Genomic DNA, 11903 nt, shown 5'->3' with positions numbered 1-11903 from the left:
AGAGGGACGGGTGATGATGATGGTGGTGGGCCGATTTGAACTCATTTGTGACTCCAGAACACGAGCCGTCCTACCTCTGAGCCACTCGGTCGGATGATGGGAGCTTGTTTATGGGAATGTATGTAAAAAAAAGCCTCAACGCATTCGTCAATAACACTGTGGCCTTAAAATGAATCATTGCAATAGGTGACATTTAGAAGCATGCCTTTGGAGTATTTGGCTGATTTAAATGTCCACAATGATAAGCCACTTTGTTGAGCTATCATTTGTGGCCAGGTCGCTTCTGCAAATAAGCTACATAGCTCAGTGGGCCTTAGCTGGTAAACAAAACATTTGTTTTTAGTTGAGTTTTGGACCATGGCCCTTCGTCAGCGCACATAAATGAGTGCTATTTATTTACATTATGAGATCTATTTTACCAGTGGCAAAATATAATGGTAGGTTTTTACCCTTTTAACTGGTACAAAACTGACACCTTTATTCAAGGCATCATGTTTGCAATGACCACAACACAAGTAGTCAATAAAGCAAACAAAAAGAAGCAACTCTGATAAGGATAATAATATGCACTGTCCTTGAAGTTGATTGGCCCACACCCGAGACGGCTTTCTTTAGAGCCAAGGCGTACAACTAGAGTTGTACGCCCTCTGGTGTCATCTGGCCCTACACCAATGGGGACTAGGCTCTAAAGAAAGCCGTCTCGGGTGTGGGCCAATCAACTTCAAGGACAGTGCATATTATTATCCTTATCAGAGTTGCTTCTTTTTGTTTGCTTTATTGACTACTTGTGTTGTGGTCATTGCAAACATGATGCCTTGAATAAAGGTGTCAGTTTTGTACCAGTTAAAAGGGTAAAAACCTACCATGCTATTTATTTATTCATTTATGGAACCCCCACGACCTCCTGTATACAAGGCGAAGTCGTTAACATCTCTCCACCGTTCGTCAATAACACTGTGGCCTTAGAAGGAATACCATGTAACAGGAGACGTTTCTGGCAATTACCCTTCTTCACAGCAAGCCAATGAGGGTGATGTATTTATTCATTCGTTAAGTCAGAGCACATCAGCGTTATTGACGAACGTGTTGCTATATTGATCGTGCTTGCGCACCACTGCCAACGCAGCAGCAGCATCGCCGGATCATCTCTAGAACCCTGGGAATGTGTGCGTCACGCTCACGTGCTCTTGATTGACAGCGCCGCGTACGCCACGTGCAATCTCCTGCACTGCTCGTGGTGGCGTGGTGGGCACGGTATGTCAATCCACTGCTGGATGAAGGGCCTCCCCAAAGCTGTTTTGGTCTTGGGGGGGGTGGGCAGGTTGGTCGACCATACTTCACCACGCCGGTCAGTGCGAATTGATGACGTGGGGAGGCTGGGAGGCCGATGACTCGTTCGGATGTCAATCGGCACTGATATTAACCGTGGCCGGGAATCAAACCCATCCCACCGGGTTCAAAGCGTGCGGTGCGCGAACCACTGTGCCACCGCTCCCCCGTCAATTTCAGATCTCGGAAGCGAAGCTAAGTTGAGCCTGGATAATACTCGGATGGGCACCTGCTGTGTAGGAGACGTTGTGATAGGTCACTGTCATGTGGGGAGCAGGCATCCATCGTTGCACTGCACTGTGCGGCCACGTCTATGCTCCCCGGACGCCTTCACGACCCGCACTGACCGGTGCGAGACAAGCGCTCATCCAGCAGTGGATGGAACACGAGGGGATGCAGGCGCGCGCCGCGTGCCGGCTGTCGTGTCGGGCGAGACAACGTGGCAGCGGGAGCAGCAGTGCAGCATAGCAGCCGCGTAGCAGCGCGTCATAGAAGCAGTGTAGCAGCGCAGCACAGCTTAGCAGCACAGCAGCAGCAGTGCAGCATTGCAGCACAGCAGCAGCAGCACAGCTTAGCAGCACAGCAGCAGCAGCAGGGCAGCATAGCAGCACAGCAGCAGCAGCACAGCAGCAGCAGCAGCAGCAGGGCAGCATTGCAGCACAGCAGCAGCAGCACAGCTTAGCAGCACAGCAGCAGCAGGGCAGCACAGCAGCAGCAGCAGCAGCAGTGCAGCATTGCAGCACAGCAGCAGCAGCACAGCTTAGCAGCACAGCAGCAGCAGGGCAGCACAGCAGCAGCAGCAGCAGCAGCACAGCTTAGCAGTACAGCAGCAGCAGCAGTGCAGCATAGCAGTACAGCAGCAGCAGCAGCACAGCAGCAGCACAGCAGCACAGCAGCAGCAGCAGCAGCAGCAGCAGGGCAGCATAGCTTAGCAGCACAGCAGCAGCAGCACAGCTTAGCAGCACAGCAGCAGCAGCAGCAGCAGCAGCACAGCTTAGCAGTACAGCAGCAGCAGCAGGGCAGCATAGCAGCACAGCAGCACAGCAGCAGCAGCAGCAGCAGGGCAGCATAGCTTAGCAGCACAGCAGCAGCAGCACAGCTTAGCAGCACAGCAGCAGCAGCAGCAGCACAGCTTAGCAGTACAGCAGCAGCAGCAGGGCAGCATAGCAGCACAGCAGCAGCAGCAGCAGCACAGCTTAGCAGCACAGCAGCAGCAGCAGCAGCACAGCTTAGCAGTACAGCAGCAGCAGCAGGGCAGCATAGCAGCACAGCAGCAGCAGCAGCAGCACAGCTTAGCAGCACAGCAGCAGCAGTGCAGCATTGCAGCACAGCATTGCAGCACAGCAGCAGCAGCACAGCAGCAGCAGCAGCACAGCAGCAGCAGCACAGCAGCAGCAGCAGTGCAGCAGCTGTACGTTTGCTGAAACGCCGAAGCTGGGCGCTCCTGCGAGTGTCTCCGTGTTGTCTCCGTGTTGTCTCTGTTGTCTCCGTGTTGTCTCCGTGTTGTCTCTGTGTTGTCTCCATTGTCTCTGTGTTGTCTCCGTGTTGTCTCTGTATTGTCTCCATTGTCTCTGTATTGTCTCCGTGTTGTCTCTGTTGTCTCTGTGTTGTCTCCATTGTCTCTGTGTTGTCTCCGTGTTGTCTCCGTGTTGTCTCTGTATTGTCTCCGTGTTGTCTCTGTTGTCTCTGTGTTGTCTCCATTGTCTCTGTGTTGTCTCCGTGTTGTCTCTGTATTGTCTCCGTGTTGTCTCCGCGTTGTCTCCGTGTTGTCTCTGTTGTCTCTGTGTTGTCTCCGTGTTGTCTCTGTATTGTCTCCGTGTTGTCTCTGTTGTCTCTGTGTTGTCTCCGTGTTGTCTCTGTTGTCTCCGTTGTCTCCGTGTTGTGGAACTCCGTTGGCTCGGCGTGGAAGTCAACAATGGGGCGCTGTTTCGGGAATTTTGCCGTTCCCAGCGAGTACAACCGATGGCTCGTAGCCAGAGCGGCTTGTGCGCGGTGCGATGCGCTGCTGCTGCTGTGATGTCCATGATCGAAGCGCTCGCACGCGGATTCCCCCCACTGGTCAGACACGGGCCCCCCAATGCGACCATAGCCGCGGCGGCTGCGGCGGAGTCGGCAGTCTGTTTTGGGTTTTTTTTATTTTCCTGCCTACGGGGGGGGGGGGGGGGGGGGGCGGAATTGGAAATTCGCAGTTCAGGTGTCGAGCCGGTGGCGTTTGCTTCCACGTTTTCGAGATGACGAGGAGGACAGCCCGTCCGCTTGCAACAGGCCGGTGCCGCCCGCCACGCTGCGTGAGGTTTAACTGAGGCCGTAATTTCATATATATTGGGGAGGGGGGGAGCACATATTGGGGAGGGGGGGGGCACATCCCCCCCTCCCCAATATTCAAATTTGCTCAAAATGCCCCACCCCAATATATTGCTATAAAAAATTGTTGCTATGCTATGGAAATAAAAAGAAAAAGTTGCTATACCTTGGCAACAATATCTGGACTTGTCTTCATATAAATCAACGCATAGATTTCTGTTTGCATGATTGTGGTTACGGTTGTACTTTATTCATCCCTAATCTCTGCCATTACATACAATGAAACTAGAAATGATAAAAAAAGTAAAAACAGAGCAATGTAATACAATACACTATTCGACATGATTGTAAAAAAAAAGTCCATCCCATGTGTTAGTGCATTTTTAAATATTTTAGGCAGGAAAGGAGTTATCAAATTTAGATATTTTTCGCAGTTGGGACCCCCAGACACCCTGGAAGATTTGGTCCCCTCCAATGTTGACTCCATGGCTACAACCTTGGGTTTAACTCACCGAAAGGGGGAGCGGGGGGGGATGGTTATGACAAATGATCGACATTTTCTCAAGAGCGCACGCCGAGGACCGCGGTGCCGCTGTTCCTCCTGCGCCAGCCGCTCAACCTCGGGGAGAGTTCCTCGGGGTTTATCCCCTTCGACCCTCGCCGCCGCCGCTTGCGACTCCAGCACCGGCGGGGCTTCCGTACCCGAATGTGAAACGTTGCTGCGGATCGCTCGTCCGGCATCGGAGGCGGCGCTGGTGGAAGCGGTAAAAAAGAGAATTAATAAACTGGCACGTTTTGTTCGTCACGTGAGAATTCTTATCAGCATCGGGTGGAGAAGGGTGTGCGACACACATTTTTTAATTTACGCAATCCGAGCCAAAAACATTTAATTGGGAGAAAAAAATTTGCGACGTTATTTACAATGAAGATAACCCACGATATTGCCTTTTTTTCGCGTTAAACGGGGCACATCGCCTCGCCCCCCCCCCTATTGTTTAAAGGGAGTGTTCTTGCCAGTGACATCTGGCAACCCAGCAGCATTTGTTTAACGAACCCGTAGGAGATGCTAGGGGGGGGCGGTCGGCAGGCGGGGCGGGGGGAGAGGTCGGAGGGAGGTTAACGGGCGGCTCGGATAGAAAGAAAAGGAGAGAGACGTGAGAGAGAGAGAGTCGTCGGGCAAAATGAGCGATGCCCTTCGGACAACGCGAGCCCGCCGAGGAGTAAAATCCGCCGTTCGTGTTCGTCAGCGTCGTGACCCCTGCCCTGCGCTTCAACAGGGCTCGCTCGTGGGAGCCGCTCAATTAAAATCCGTTACAGTGAAAACCGCAGCGCAATGGGAACCCCATTGATTGCAGCGACGCGGGAGAACGATAGACCGAGGGGGGGGGTGGTGGAGAGGGTGGGGGGCCCCGGCGGTGGTGCAGCGGATCACTCGTTGCGCCGTGAACCCGGCGACCCAAAAGTTCGATTGATTCTCGGTGCCGCGGCTAACATCGACGGCGAGTGATGCCGGAACCGGTGGGTCCGTGGCCTCTTTCGCTTCGCTCAGCCCGCACTGACCGGCCTCACGATCTTTCAACCACACCCCGCCCTCCCCCGTGCCCACCTTGGACTGGGGAGGTCCTCACCATCCAGCAGCGGAGCGACACGGAGCCGCTGCTGCTGCTTCTTCTGCTTTTGCAAAGCGGCGGTCGAGTCAGTGACCAGCTCTGGGGCCCAACGCACGAACTCGGAGGAGTTAACGTCTTCAATGCCCTCTTTTAAATTTAACCGTGGTTCAATGATGCGGTCTGCTATTTGGGTTTGGGTCAGGATTTCCATAGAGAGATGAAAACATTCGCTATGGTTGACCTGTTAAGCATTATTTCTGAAATACAAACCAATAATAATAATAAAAAAATATTCTATGTATAAAGCGCCTTGCATCAGGGATCTCAAAGCACATATATACGAATGGGTGCCACAGTGGTGAGATGTTAACTACCTTGCCTGGTATACAGGAGGTCGTGGGTTCGATCCCGACCTTGATGCCTATATATATATTGGAGTGTACGTGTCTCTCTCACCGTGTTCGCGTGGATTTTTCTCCGAATCCTCCATTTTTCCCCCCTCAACATTTAGAATCATGCGTTTCGAGGGTTTGGCTGCTATAAATGTCCACGTGATGATTCGACACTTTCGTTGCGCTTTCATTTGTGTCAGTGGGCCTTACCTGGTAGAATAGAAAATAGCTTCGTTTAATCGTTCACTGTACAAGACAAGCAGCATATGCTCAGCATCACAATAAATCATGAAACCTAGCAACTGAAAACAAAACGGCAATCCAATAAAAAAATAATGCTCATAAGCCATTTTTATCGAATTGACGAACAGTTGAGTAAATCTTGATTTGAAGCTTTCGTGACTGCAGGAATCCATACTCTTTGGTTCTTTCGGTGAAGTCACGTGGGTAGAAAACAAATACCTACGTGACTTTACCGAAAGAACCAAAGAGTATAGTTGAGTAAATAGCGGCGTATTAGAAACAAAGTATGGGTCCGCAGACCCGGAGAACTGGGGGAGCGCACGCGGGGGAACCTGCTGCTGCGTGCTGCTATGCTGCACTGCTGCTATGCTGCACTGCGACACTGCTGTTATGCTGCACTACTACACTGCTGCTATGCTGCACTGCTACACTGCGGCTATGCTGCACTGCTGCACTGCGGCTATGCTGCACTGCTACACTGCTGCTATGCTGCACTGACACACTGCTGCTATGCTGCACTGCTACACGGCTGCTATGCTGCACTGCTACACTGCTGCTATGCTGCACTGCGACACTGCTGCTATGCTGCACTGATACACTGCTGCTATGCTGCACTGCTACACTGCTGCTATGCTGCACTGATACACTGCTGCTATGCTGCACTGCTGCACTGCGGATATGCTGCACTGCTACACTGCTGCTATGCTGCACTGCTACACTGCTACTATGCTGCACTGATACACTGCTGCTATGCTGCACTGCTACACTGCGGATATGCTGCACTGCTGCACTGCGGATATGCTGCACTGATACACTGCTGCTATGCTGCACTGCTACACTGCTGCTATGCTGCACTGCTACACTGCTGCTATGCTGCACTGTTACACTGCGGATATGCTGCACTGATACACTGCTGCTATGCTGCACTGATACACTGCTGCTATGCTGCACTGATACACTGCTGCTATGCTGCACTGCTACACTGCTGCTATGCTGCACTGTTACACTGCGGATATGCTGCACTGCTACACTGCTGCTATGCTGCACTGATACACTGCTGCTATGCTGCACTGTTACACTGCGGCTATGCTGCACTGCTACACTGCGGATATGCTGCACTGCTACACTGCTGCTATGCTGCACTGCTACACTGCTGCTATGCTGCACTGCTACACTGCTGCTATGCTGCACAGCTACACTGCTGCTATGCTGCACTGATACACTGCTGCTATGCTGCACTGCTACACTGCTGCTATGCTGCACTGCTACACTGCTGCTATGCTGCACTGCTACACTGCTGCTATGCTGCACTGCTACACTGCTGCTATGCTGCACTGCTACACTGCTGCTATGCTGCACTGCTACACTGCTGCTATGCTGCACTGCTACACCGCTGCTATGCTGCACTGCTACACCGCTGCTATGCTGCACTGCTACACCGCTGCTATGCTGCACTGATACACCGCTGCTATGCTGCACTGCTACACCGCTGCTATGCTGCACTGCTACACTGCTGCTATGCTGCACTGCTACACTGCGGCTATGCTGCACTGCTACACTGCTGCTATGCTGCACTGATACACTGCTGCTATGCTGCACTGCGGCTATGCTGCACTGATACACTGCTGCTATGCTGCACTGCTACACTGCTGCTATGCTGCACTGTTACACGGCTGCTATGCTGCACTGCTACACTGCTGCTATGCTGCACTGCTACACTGCTGCTATGCTGCACTGTTACACTGCTGCTATGCTGCACTGCTACACTGCTGCTATGCTGCACTGTTACACTGCTGCTATGCTGCACTGCTACACTGCTGCTATGCTGCACTGTTACACTGCTGCTATGCTGCACTGCTACACTGCTGCTATGCTGCACTGCTACACTGCTGCTATGCTGCACTGCTACACTGCTGCTATGCTGCTCTGTTACACTGCGGCTATGCTGCACTGATACACTGCTGCTATGCTGCACTGCTACACTGCGGCTATGCTGCACTGATAAACTGCTGCTATGCTGCACTGCTACACTGCGGCTATGCTGCACTGCTACACTGCTGCTATGCTGCACTGCTACACTGCGGCTATGCTGCACTGCTACACTGCGGCTATGCTGCACTGCTACACTGCTGCTATGCTGCACTGCTACACTGCGGCTATGCTGCACTGCTACACTGCGGCTATGCTGCACTGCTACACTGCGGCTATGCTGCACTGCTACACTGCTGCTATGCTGCACTGCTACACTGCGGCTATGCTGCACTGCTACACTGCGGTTATGCTGCACTGCTACACTGCGGCTATGCTGCACTGCTACACTGCTGCTATGCTGCACTGCTACACTGCGGCTATGCTACACTACTACACTGCTGCTATGCTGCACTGCTACACTGCGGCTATGCTGCACTGCTACACTGCTGCTATGCTGCACTGCTACACTGCGGCTATGCTGCACTGCTACACTGCGGTGGGCTTTGTGCTAACGAGCCCCTCAGCGACCTCCGGCTGACCGGCGCTGGAGTTGATGTCGCCGCCGCTCGGCACGCGGTAGCAGCAGAAGCAGTGGCGCGGTGCTGCCCACGTAGCCGCGTGCGCAATATTGCCAACGCGACGTTCCCTTTCAAGAAGGGACACGTTGTGCTGCGGTGGAGGGGGGGTGTGTGGGGGGGGGGCGTGTGGGATCTGCGCTGTGCGTGGCTTCATTGGGAGGGTCCTAGGCTGCGTGTGTAAGGAGAGTTGGTGGATGACAGAGACCTCTCATTGTGCTGCTGTGAGAGCGATTGTTGTTCCTGCGTGTGTCACTGTGTGTGTGTGTCTCTGTCTCTTTGCTGATGGGGAGCCGTGGCGTAGTGGTTAGCGCGCTGCGCTACGAACCCGGCGACCCGGTGACGATTATCTGAACCGGTCCTGGGCCTCCCCTAAGTCGACTCGGTCTCAAACGAGTACCTGGTGCGGTGTGTAAACATCGCTAATCGAGAGACAAAGGCTGCCGGCCGTGGTGTTGGCCACCATCCCCCTCGTTCACCGTGCCGACCTTCATAGTTGTTCGTCAACGGCACTTGCCCAACATTCTATTCAGGCTATACAGGGGGAGATCTTTATCTTTGCACGTGCCTCATCGGCGCGTGTTCGCGGTTTGTCTCCTCCGATGAAGCGGCCCGGTTGGGAAAAAACACAAAAGCCCTGCCCCGATTACCGACCCCTCGACGACATTGTCGGGATGAGGGAGGGGGGGAAAGGGGAGGGGAATCACTGCCAAACCCGAACGGGCCCATTCATTGCCGAAACAAACACGGGCACTGTCATGGGACCCACGCCCGTGTATCCACAGCGACGCGTTATCTCGACCACGCAACCGACGCGTTACGTGCACCAAAAAAAACGAAACCATGTGACGCTCACGCAGGCTTCAGCGCAGCAAGCGTCGTCTCAACGTACGCGCACTCACTCACGCACGCACGCGCACGCACGTGATTCCGCGTGCGTGCGTGCGTGCGCGTGCGTGCACGTGCACGTGTGCGCGTGTGCGTGTGCGGGCGAGCTTCTCGCTTCTCCGCCCCACGAAGCCTCGCGTGTAACGCCGGTGTCTCACACAACAAGCGCACGCACTTGTTCGACGCTTCGCATCGCGAGACGTAATCTTTGTTGACCGACGGTTCCCCGAAGTCCCTGCCTCGCGGACGTTCGGCTTTTATTCGGCCCCCTGTGATTTGCCGACGATCGCCGCAATCGCCGATTAGCACCGTTGGCTACGTACGGTGTGGAAGAAGTCCAACATGCATCTCAGAGGCTGGATCGTGATCGGGTGGGGGAACACCGCACACCAACAGTGGCTGCGGGGCTACGCGGTGGGGAGGTCGGGGGCCAGTGCGGCAACATCCGTCGTTGTACTGCACTTCTGCGGTCTCACGCCTGCGCTCGCCGCCTTCGCCAAACCCCACATCACGCAACCGCCGCTGAGACGCTGAATGTCAGAAGCGGTCCCGAGTTTTTTTGTGTGCTTGCGTTGAACAAATCTTGCAGAAGGAGGGCCGTGCCGCTGATGGGATGTGTAAAACATTACTCGTGTTCGTTATGATGTGGACGGACAGAGATCGGCGGTGAAGTATGGTAAAACAACCGCCTCACGACCTACACGGCATGGGGAGGCCCTCATCCAGCAGTAGATTGACAAGGGGGCCTTACAAATAAAATATAAAGATCCCCCGTGTAGCCTTAACAGACTGCTAGGGCAAGTGCTGTTATCGAGCACCTATGAAGGCCGACACGGCACACGTGGGGGTGGGTGGCCAGCACCACGCCCGGTGTTTAGCCTGAACACCGCACCAGGTACTAATGTGAGGCTGAGTCGACCTAAGGGAGACCCAGGACCGGCTCAGATAATCGTCACCGGTGTTGGTGGCCGTGAGCGGCAATCGAACTCGGGTCGCTGGGTTCGTAGCGCAACGCGCGAACCGCTACACAACCACTCCCCACATTACACACACACGCACACACACACACGCACACACACACAGACACACACGCACACACACACACACGCACACACACGCACACACACGCACACACACAGACACACACACAGACACACACGCACACACGCGCGCACACGCACACACACGCACACACACGCACACACGCGCACACACGCACACACACGCACACACGCACACACGCACACACACGCACACACACGCACACATACGCACACACGCACACACGCGCACACACGCAAACACGCACACACACGCACACACACGCACACACGCACACACACGCACACACACAGACACACACACACGCACACACACGCACACACACAGACACACACACAGACACACACAGACACACACACAGACACGCACACGCACACACACGCACACACACACGCACACACACGCACACACATACAGACGCACACACACAGACACACACACGCACACACACGCGCACAACAACCGCCATTCGCCACTAAGTGGCGGTGACGCCACCACGACGCTTGTGCCAGGCTAGGTGCACCTTGAGGTCACGTGGAGTGTCGAACGCCCGCTGGCAGGAGGTCACGGGGCAGACCCAGGTGCCACGGGTCGACTGACTGAGATGACGCACGCACACGCACACACGCGCACACGCACACACGCACACACACGCAAACACACACGCAAACACACACGCACACACACACGCACACACACGCACACACACACACGCGCGCGCGCGAGTGCCGCGTGACACGCACGTCGGCGCACGTGCTCCGTCGTGGAGCGAGACGCCCGAGTATTTTCCTCTCTCCCCGTGGCGCTTGTTGCTCGATGCCTTTCAGATTGAAAAACAAACCCAAAACACCTCCCCCCCCTCCCCGTCCCACTTCATCACGGAGATGCTCGGAAGCAATCTCCCTCCCGGCATCCGCTGCACCGTCTTTACCTGATGAGTTCCGTGAGGGGGGGGGGGTGGTTTCCCTCTTCCTCATCTGCGGCACCCCTTAATGGCTTTTCTCACCGGGGGCAGCTGCCGCCGTTTATAAAACGCCGTGATCAAGGCGGGCGGCGACACTCAGGGGGCTTTGGTTGTGGCCTCTTCGAGAATCGGGTTTTGTCGGCACGCGGGCAACGGGGAGAAGCGATTCGGGGGGGGGGCGATAGGGCATGAAAAAGCCCTCCGCGCGCCGCATTCACACGCGCCTCCAAGGCGTCCGCGCCGCTCGTGGTCACAGGCGGGCCCCTTGTGCAGAGCGCCGAGAGGTCACGAGACGCCGGTCAGATGTGCGCGAGCGTGTGTGTGTGTGCGAGTGTGTGTTTGTGTGTGCGAGTGTGTGTGTGTGTGCGAGTGTGTGTGTGTGCGAGTGTGTGTGCGCGAGTGTGTGTGCGCGAGTGTGTGTTTGTGTGTGCGAGTGTGTGTGTGCGAGTGTGTGTGCGCGAGTGAGTGTGTGTGTGCGAGTGTGTGTGTGTGTGTGCGAGTGTGTGTGTGTGTGCGAGTGTGTGTGTGTGCGAGTGTGTGTGCGCGAGTGTGTGTGTACGAGTGT

At 54.9% G+C, this 11903-nt stretch overlaps 1 protein-coding gene across 4 annotated transcripts in view; it reads left to right on the top strand.

Annotated features, from left to right (window-relative positions):
* The window catches only part of LOC144944058 (ras guanyl-releasing protein 3-like), a 95758-nt gene that overhangs the window by 45419 nt on the left and 38436 nt on the right, over positions 1-11903 (top strand). The window lies entirely within an intron of this gene.

This window comes from Lampetra fluviatilis, chromosome 33 (genome assembly GCF_964198595.1).
Source record: "Lampetra fluviatilis chromosome 33, kcLamFluv1.1, whole genome shotgun sequence".
Taxonomy (NCBI): Eukaryota; Metazoa; Chordata; class Hyperoartia; order Petromyzontiformes; family Petromyzontidae; genus Lampetra; species Lampetra fluviatilis.
Note: the sequence above shows the minus strand (reverse complement) of the source record. Positions and strands in the feature narration are given on the sequence as shown.